This window comes from Microcebus murinus, chromosome X (genome assembly GCF_040939455.1).
Source record: "Microcebus murinus isolate Inina chromosome X, M.murinus_Inina_mat1.0, whole genome shotgun sequence".
Taxonomy (NCBI): domain Eukaryota; kingdom Metazoa; phylum Chordata; class Mammalia; order Primates; family Cheirogaleidae; genus Microcebus; species Microcebus murinus.
Genome location: NC_134136.1, coordinates 8,623,170 through 8,632,901, shown reverse-complemented (window position 1 = coordinate 8,632,901; position 9,732 = coordinate 8,623,170). Strand labels below are relative to the sequence as shown.

Genomic DNA, 9,732 nt, shown 5'->3' with positions numbered 1-9,732 from the left:
CACTCTCCCAGCCTCTGGTAGCCATCCTATTCTCTACTTCCATGAGATCAACTTTTTTAGTTGCCACATATGAATGAGAACATGTGATATTTGTCTTTCTGTGCCTGGCTTATTTCACTTAACATAATGACCTTCAGTTCTATCCATGTTGCTGCAAATGACACGAATTTATTCTTTGTCATGGCCAAATAGTATATCACTGTGTATATGTACCACATTTTCTTTATTCATTCATTCATTGATGAACAATTAAATTGATTTCATATCTTCGCTATTGTGAACAGTGCTGCAATAAACATGGGGGTGTAGGTATCCCTTTGGTATACTGATTTCCTTTCCTTTGGATAAATACCCAGTAGTGGTATTGCTGGACTGTCTAACTGTTTTTTAATTTTCTGAGAAACCTCCATATAGTTTTCCATAATAATGGCTGTACTGATTTACATTCCCACCAACAATGTATGAGTTCCCTTTTTTACACATTCTTACCAGCATTTGTTATTTTTGTCTTTTTGATAATAGCCATTCTAACTATAATATCTAATCCAGTGACATCTCATTTTGATTTTGACTTGCATTTCCATGATGATTAGTGATGTTGACCATTTTTTCATATGGTCATGAAAAAATGACCATTTTTATGTCTTCTTTTGAGAAATGTCTATTCAGATCCTTTGCCCACTTTCAATGGGATTAATTGTTTTGTTTTTTGCTGTTGAGATATTTGAGTTCCTGTATATTCTGGATATTAGTCCCTTGATGGACAAATAGGTCACAAATATTTTCTTCCATTGAGGAGGTTGTCTCTTCACTCTGTTGATTGTTTTCTTGGCAATCAGAAGCTTTGTAGTTTAATATAGTCTCATTTGTATTTTTTTGTTTTTGTAGTCTATGCTTTGGGAGTCTTAGCCATAAAATCTTTGCCTAGACCAATGTCCTGAAGAGTTTTCCCTATGTTTTCTTTTAGTAGTTTTATAGTTTTGGGTCTTATGTTTAAGTCTCTAATCCATTTTGAATTAATTTTTGTCTATGGTGAGAGATAGTGGTCTAATTTAATTTTTCTACATATGGATATCCAGTTTTCCCAGAACCATTTATTGAAAAAGGTATCCTTTACCCAATGTATGTTCTTTGTACCTTTGTTGAAAATCAGTTGGCTGTAAATATATGAATTTATTTCTGGGTTCTCTATGCTGTCTTGTTGGTCTATGTGTCTGTTTTTATACCAATACCATGCTATTTTAGTTAATATAGCTTTGTAACATATTTTGAAGTCAGGTAGTATGATGCCTCCAGCTTTGTTCTTTTTGCTCAGTATTGCTTTGGCTATTCAGGGTCTTCTGTGGTTCCATGTAAATTTTAGGATTGTTTATTCTGTTTCCATGAAGAAAGTCATTGATATTTTGATAAGATTGCATTGAATCTGTAGATTGTTTTAGATAGTATGGGCATTTTAACAATATTAATTCTTATTACCCATGAATATGGGATGTCTTTCTATTTGTGTCTTTTTCAAATTTTTGATCAGTGTTTTGTAGTTTTCATTGTAGAGGTCTTTCACCTCTTTGGTTAAATTTATTGTTAGGTATTTTATTTCATTTTTTGTAGCTATTGGGATTAATTTTTTATTTCTTTTTCAGCTAGTTCATTATTGGTATATAGAAATGCTACTGATTTTTGTATGTTGATTTTGTACCCTGTAACTTTACTGAATTTGTTTATCAGTTCTAATTGTTTTTTTTTTTTTTTGGTGGAGTCTTTAGGTTTTCCTATGTATAAGATTATATCATCTGACCTTTCAACTGGTAATTCTTATGTGTTAGTCAGTTCAGGCTGCTATAACAAAGTACCATTGGGGGTTTTGAGTAGAGGAATATGTGATCTGACTTCTATTTTTAAAAACATGACTCTGAGATTCAATGTTGTGTAATATTTCATTGCGTGAAAAAAACTATTTATTTAACCACTCTCCAGTCCGTGAGCTCTCAGGCTGTCCCAGGTTTTTGCAAAAATAAACCACACTGTTAAGAATACTATCATACATGTCTTCTGGTGCCCACATGCAAGCATTTCTGTTGGGTGGATAGGAGAGAAGAGGAATTGCTGGGTTGTACAACATCATGTTGTTTTCATCATAAAGAAATGCCAACTTGTTTTCCATAATGGTTGCACCTATTTACACTTCTACTAGCCACATACAACAGAGCCTATTGGTGTATCTAAATGAAGCCTCTTCCAACAACAACAACAAAAGATTATGTCATCTGCAAAGAGGGAGGATTTGACTTCCTCTTTTCCAATTTGGATGCCTTTTATTTGTTTCTCTTGCTTGATTGCTATGTCTAGGACTTCTAGTACTCTGTTGAATAAAAATGGTGAGAGTGGGTATCCTTGTCTTATTCCAGTTCTTAGAGGAAAGGCTTTCAGCTTTTCCCCATTCATTATGATGTTAGCTGTTGCTTTGTCCTATATAACCTTTATTATGTTGAGGTATATTCCTTCCATTCTCAATTTGTTGAGAATTATTATCATGAAAGGATGTTGAATTTTATCAAATGATTTTTCTGCAATTGAGATGATCATATGGTTCTTGTTTTTCATTCTGTTGTTATGATACATTATATTTGTTGATTTGCATATGTTGAAGGATCCTCGCATCCCTGGGGTAAATCCCAGTTTATCATTGTGTATTATTTTTTGATGCATTTTTGGATTTTGTTTGCTAGCATTTTGTTGAGGATTTTTGCATCTATGCTAATTAGGGATATTGGCCTGTAGTAGTCTTTTTCTGTTATGTCATTGTCTAGTTTTCGTATCAGAGTAATGCTGACCTTGTAGAATAAGTTAAGAAGAATTTCTTTCTCTGCAATTTTTTGGAATAGGTAGAGAAAATTTGACGTTAGTTTTTTATAAGTTTGATGGAATTCTGCAGTAAAGCCATCCAGTTCTGAGCTTTTGTTTTTTGAGACTCTTTTTATTAATATTACTAATTCAATCTTATTACTCACTATTGATCTATTCAGGTTTTCTATTTCTTCCTGGTTTAATCTTGGTTGGTTGTATGTATCCAGAAATTTATCCATTCATCTAGGTCTTCCAATTTGTTCATAATAGTCTCTAGTGATTATTTTTATTTCTTTGATATTAGTTTTATGTCTCCTTTTTTCATTTCTGATTTTATTTATTTGGATCTTCTCTATTTTCTTCTTGGTTAGTCTATTTGGTGGTTTGTCAATTTTGTTCATCTTTTAAAAAAAGCAAGTTTTTGTTTCATTGATCCTTTGTAATTTTTTTAGTCTCAATTTCATTTAGTTATGCTTTGATCTTTATTATTTCTTTCTACTAATTTTGTTCTTGCTTTTCTAGTTCCTTGAGGTGCATCTTTATGTTGTTTATTGAAATCTTTCTTTTTTGATGTATGGATTTATTGCTTATAAACTACCCTCTTGGTACTGCTTTTGCTGTATCCCACAGGTTTTGGCATGCTCTGTTTACATTTTCCTTTGTTTCAAAAATTTTTTTGATTTTCTTCTTAGTTTCTTCATTGAGCCAATGGTTGTTCAAGAACCATGTTGTTTAATTCCCATGTATTTGTATCTTAAAACTCACTGATTCTTTCCTCAGCTATGTCTAGTCTGCTAACAAACCCATCAAAAACATTCTTAATTTATGTTACAGTGTTGTTTTTCCTTCCTTCCTTCCTTCCTTCCTTCCTTCCTTCCTTCCTTCCTTCCTTCCTTCCTTTCTTTTTTGAGACAGAATCTCACTCTGTTGTCTGGGCTAGAGTGCAGTGGCATCAGCCTAGCTCACAGCAACCTCAAACTCCTGGGCTCAAGCCATCCTCCTGCCTCAACCTCCCAAGCAGCTGGGACTATAGGCATGAGCCACCATGCCCGGCTCATTTTTTCTATTTTTGGTATAGTCGAGGTCTCTCTTTTGCTCAGGCTGGTCTCGAACTCCTGACCTCAAACAATCCATCCGCTTCGGCCTCCCAGAGTGCTAGGATTACAGGTGTGAGCCACCACACCCGGCCAAGTGTTCTTGATTTCTAGCATTTCTTTTTGATTCTTTCTTAGAATTTCCATGTCTTTGCTTACACTACTCATCTATTCTTGCAGATGGAATTATCATTAACTTCTTTATCTCTCCTCACAAAGATTCATTCCAAGCTATCAGAATGTTCTTCCAATCTGTCAAGATCTTTCTATCTTGACAGATAGAATGTTTTAGTTCTAATGTTTTAGTTCAAATCACTATCACCTCTTGCTTGAACTTTTACAAAAGACTCCTTCCTATAGAACAAGAATAAGAATGTTTACCTCAAAGAGTTGTTGAGATTATATTAAATGACCTATATAAGGTGCATGCACATGTGCACACACAGACACACACACACACACCCAAAGACTACTAACTGGTCTCCACAACTTCATCCTTGTTCCCTTGCAATTCATTCTCCATACTGTAGCCAGAATAATCTACTTCACAAATTTGATCATGCTATTTGTCTGCCTAAAACTCCTCAGGGCTGTCCATTGTTGTGTGTTAAAGCTTAAGCCCTCAAAACGTCATTCAGAGCCCTCCATGACTCACTGCCTGTCAGACCATGATATAGTCTTTCTAGCACCTGCATGCAGACTCTTATTCCCTTTCTCTGTTTAAGGAACTCATATTTATCCTTCAAGATCCTTAAGTATCACCTCCTTCTGTAGGAAGCAACTCTTCCATGACCTCCTAATTTGACTTTTTTCTCTTCTTTTTGAAATTTCTTTTATTGTGGTAGAATATATATAACATAAAATTTGCCATTTAATCCATATTTAAGTGTACAATTCAGTGGCATTAATTACATTCACAAACTTGTACAACTGTCACCACTCTCCATTTCCAAAACTTTTTTCATTACTCCAAACAGAAACTGAATTATTAAATAACAATTCCCCATTCCCCCCCTCACCTCAGATTGGTAACCTCTGATTTATTTTCTGGCTCTATAAATTTGCCTATTCTAGATATTTCATATAAGTGTAATCATACAATATTTGTCCTTTTCTGTCTGGGTTTTTTCATTTAGCATAATGTTTTCAAGATTCATCCATGTTATAGCATGTTATCAGAACTTCCCATTCCTTCTTATGGCTGAATAATATTTCATTGTTATACACCACATTTTGTTTATCCCTTCATCTATTGATGGACACTTGGGTTGTTTCTACCTTTTGGCTGTAGTGAATAATGCTGCAATGAGCATTGGTATACAAGTATCTGTTTGAGTCCTGGATTTCTAATTCTTTTGAGTATATACTTAGAAGTGGCATTGAGGGGTCATGTGGTAATTCTATATTTAGCTTTTTGAGGAATATCCAATTTTTTTTCCACAGCAGCTGTACCATTTTACTTTCCCACCACCAATATATGAGAGCTCCAATTTCTCCACATCCTTGCCAACACTTGTTACTTTCTTATTTATTTATATTATAACCATCCTAGTAGGTGTGAAATGGTATGCCATTTTTGTTCTGATTTACATTTCTTTAATGACTAATGATGTTGAAGATCTTTTCATGTGCTCATTGGTCATTTATATATCTGCTTTGGAGAATATGTATTCAAGTACTTTGCCCATTTTAAAATTGGGTTGTCTTTTAGTTGCAGAGTTGTAGAAGTTCTTTTAAAATTCTGTGTACTAAGCCCTTATCAGGTAAATTATTTGCAACTATTTTCTCCAATTCTGTAAATTGTCTTTTCACTTTGTTGATAATGCCCTTTGATGCACAAAAAGTTTTAATTTTTTAAAAATAGTTTTTAATTTTGAAGAAGTCCAATTTGTTTATTGTTTATTTTGTTGCTTGTGCTTTTGGTGTTATATCTAAGAATTTATTGCCAATTCCAAGGTCATGATGATTTACTCCCACAATTTCTTCTAAGCATTTTTTAAATGATTTTACCTTTTATATTTAGATTGTTGATTCATTTTGAGTTGATTTTTATATCTGGTGTGAGGTGGAGGTCAAACTTCATTCTTTGTATGTGGAAATCCAGTTTTGCCAGCACCATTTTCTTTCCCTATTGGATGGACTAGGCACAATTGTTGATAATTAATTGACCATACATGTATGGATCTATTTCTGGACTCTCGGTTTTATTGCATTGTTCTATATATCTTTTTTTATGTCATTACCAAATCATTTTGATTACTCTAATTTGCAGTACGTTTTGAAATTGGGAAGTGTGAGTCATCCCACTTTGTTATTTTTTTCAAGAGTATTTTTGTTATTTGGGGGCCCCTTGCACTTCCATATGAATTTGAGGATTGGCTTTTCCAGTTGTGTAAAAATGGCAGTTGGAATGTTTATTGGGCTTGTATACAATCTGTAGATGAATTTGGGTAGTATTGACATCTTAACAATATTAAGTCTAATGACCCATAGACATGAAATGTATTTCTATTTAGTTGGTCTTTACTTTTAGCAATGTTTTATAATTTTCAGTGTACAAGTCATTCATCTTCTTCCTTAAATTTATTCCTAGGTATTTTATTCTTTTTGATGCTATTGTAAATGGAATTGCTTTCTTAAGTTCTTTTCAGATTGTTCATGACAAGTGTTTAGAAACACAACTGATTTTTGTGTCTTGATCTTGTACCTTGCAATTTGCTGAATTTATTAACTTTAGTAGATTTCTCATAAATTATTTGGAATTTTCTCTATATAGGATCATATCATCTGTGAATAAAGATAGTTTTACTTCTTCATTCCCAATTTGGATGCTTTTATTTCTTTTTCTTGTCTAATTGCTCTGACTAGAACTTTCAGTACAATGTTTAATAGCAGTGATGGGCATTCTTGTCTTTTTCCTTATCTTAGGAGGAAAGCATTCAGGTTTTTTTCCCACTGAATATGATGTTAGCTGTTGAAGAAGTTTCCTTCTATTCCTAGTTTATTGAGTGTTTTTATCAGGAAAATATCAATTGAGATAATCATGTGTTTTTTTTCCTCTTTATTATATTAATTCGGTAAATTACATTGGTTGATTTTCTTATGTTGCAAATTCACACTTGCACTCTGACTTCATGCTCCTGGCCCCAGAATGAATAAAACTCATCTCAAAAACTAGCTCTTATTTCCTCAGTTTCCCTATGCCTATGGGATAGGGAGGTAAAAGCTGCCAGGCATGGAAGCAGAGAGGAGAGAGAAATAGAGCTTGTGTACCTTTTGTCTTGTCTCAGCAATGTCCTTTCTGCTGGCAACTGCTACTCACTAATGCTTTAGGACACCCAGACAATAGAACTGGAGAGCTATAGACCAGATGGCCATGGTGGCTGTGGCAGCTTCCAGTAGGCCTGGAAGAAGACAAGGCCATCCTGACTCAAGAATTTGAAGAGTTCAGGGAAAGGGAGAATCACAGGGAAGCTCTTTGAGAACATGAACAAGACTTTGGCATCTTCCATGCTATCAGTTCTCTACTCTTACCTCCCAGATGCCTCTAGAGCCAGCACCCATTTTTCCCCCTCATTCCTTTCATCTCTTTGCTTCTTTCTTGTGTACTTTATCTTTCTTATGATCTGCCAGTGCCTCTCACACTGTTGTCGTCTCTATTCCTCCCCTTTTGTAGAACCAGGAAATCTCAGGACAAGAATGTCATAAAGTACTTTGGTCTACCATCTCCAGATGGTGGATGCCAGATTCTCCTCTTGAAACCACACCTGTCAAAGAATCATCTAGAAGGTGCTTTAAGGCCTCCTATGATGGTGAACTCAGTGCAATTCCTTCCAATCTTAACTGGAGCTGTAATCCATCCTCTGTAACTTCTATGCTTTAGTTTTACTACATGGGGCTGTACAGCATAATTTTTTTTGTGGAAATTTATTTTTCTTTTGATTATATTTTGTTTCTTAGGTATGGCTACCCTGTATAGCCTGTTAAGATCTTTTTGAATCCTGATTCTACTTCTTTTATCTTTCTTTGTCCCTTTCTCTTTCTTTCTCTCCTTTCCCTTTCTTTTCTTTAGACTAGGCAGTCTTAGTTAGAAAGACACCTAAGAACTGTATCAGTTTATGGGGAGGATTCAATCGGATTATCAGGGAGACTTTCTGGGAGAAGGAGAGACTTGAGCTACCCCATGCAGAAAGATTTATTAGAAAAAGGGAAGCTATTCTAGGCAAGGGAAGAAACTTGAGTATCCACTGATATGACAATGAAGAGGTCATGAGTGATCTAAGGGAGAAAAATTTTACTTGAATATCTGGTGCAGAAGTCAGTTTCAAACAAACAAGCAAACAACTCAACATTTAATGCTTACTTATTTGTTCCCAGGCTCTGTGCTAGGTGTTGGGATTCAAAAGATGAATGAGACAGTCTAAGCCCTTAAAGAGTCTAGTTCATAGAGACAAAGAAGCAAACAAATAGTTAGAAGTCAGGGTTATTGTAGAGCTCTAAACAAAGTGCTATGGATTTGTAGAGGACAAAATGATTAAATTCTACCTTGGGGGGAGGGAGATTCTGATTTTATGGAGGACCCATGTGTCAGGGACCATGCCAACCACTTCAAGTGTATTATCTTACTTACTTCTCACAACAACTTTGTGAAGTAGATATTATTATCCCCATTTTTTTGTTGTCCTAGGTTTATTAAAATATTATGGCATACCAGAAAGATTCAAATGGCTCCACGTGGTGTTTTGAAATTTATCCCAACTGTAGGCTGATGACCTGCAGGTTGGACAGACTGCCAAAGTTCAAAAGTTTCAGTATTTCCTTAGTGTCAGGATCTACTTGAATGATCTCCTGATCCAGGGTTGAGACCTCTGGGACACAGTTATCTCTCCTTTCTCTTCCTGCTACAGCTTGATGGAAATACCTCTTACTGGGCCTCTCTGAATCACTTCATCAGATGTGCAATATAGCCTGCTATTTTGTTGCAGAGCTTCTTGCTGGGAATAATGGCAATCTTTTTGCACATATGCTTGTTCCTGTGGAAGTCATTGCCCAGATGCATGTAGTTCTTCTCAATGATGAGCCAGGCTGCCTTCTTCACGGTTTTGGTGTGAATGCAGCCCATGTTGGTGGGGCCTTGGTAAAAGAGCCATTATCCCCATTTTAAAGATGATAAAACTGAGGTTCATGGTAGTTAATAACTTACTCAAGGTCACATAGGTAGGAAGTGGTAGTAAGGATCTATATTCTGATCTGTTGGATGTATAGCCCATGCTTTTTAAATTACACTATGTTGCTCAATTAGAGGTGATAGTTGAACTGAGTTATGAAGGGTGAGTTCACCAGGAAAAGTGAGCAAAGAGTATCCCAGGAAACTGGAGCAGTATGTGCAAAGGAACAGAGGTGTGGTGAGAGTGGTTTGGTGTGGTTAGAATGAGGAATGTTTTGAAAGTAGTGGATAAAGATGAGATTGCAGAGGGAAATAAGATCCAGAGCATGCAAAGCCTTGTAACTCTTTAAAAGAGTTTCTATGTTTTTCTATAGGCAACAGAGAACTATTGAAAGGTTTTAAGCAGGACTATGGCCTGCCTGACCTATATTTAAAAAACTCTTTCTGGTTGTTTTGTGGAGGGTGGTTTGAAGGCAGGCAAGAGCAGAGGCAGGGAGATCAGTTAGGAGGCTGTGGCAGAGATTCAGGGGAGGGTGATGGTGGTTTGAATGAGATTGTAACAGTGAAAATTTGTTGCATTATGTATACATTTTGAATATTGAATGGATGGGACTAATGACAAATTGG

General features: G+C 35.4%; 1 pseudogene; it reads right to left on the bottom strand.

Annotated features, from left to right (window-relative positions):
• Positions 1-8,658: 8,658 nt before the first annotated feature.
• On the bottom strand, positions 8,659-9,060 carry LOC142865951 (small ribosomal subunit protein eS17-like; annotated as a pseudogene).
• Between the last annotated feature and the right edge of the window lie 672 nt (positions 9,061-9,732).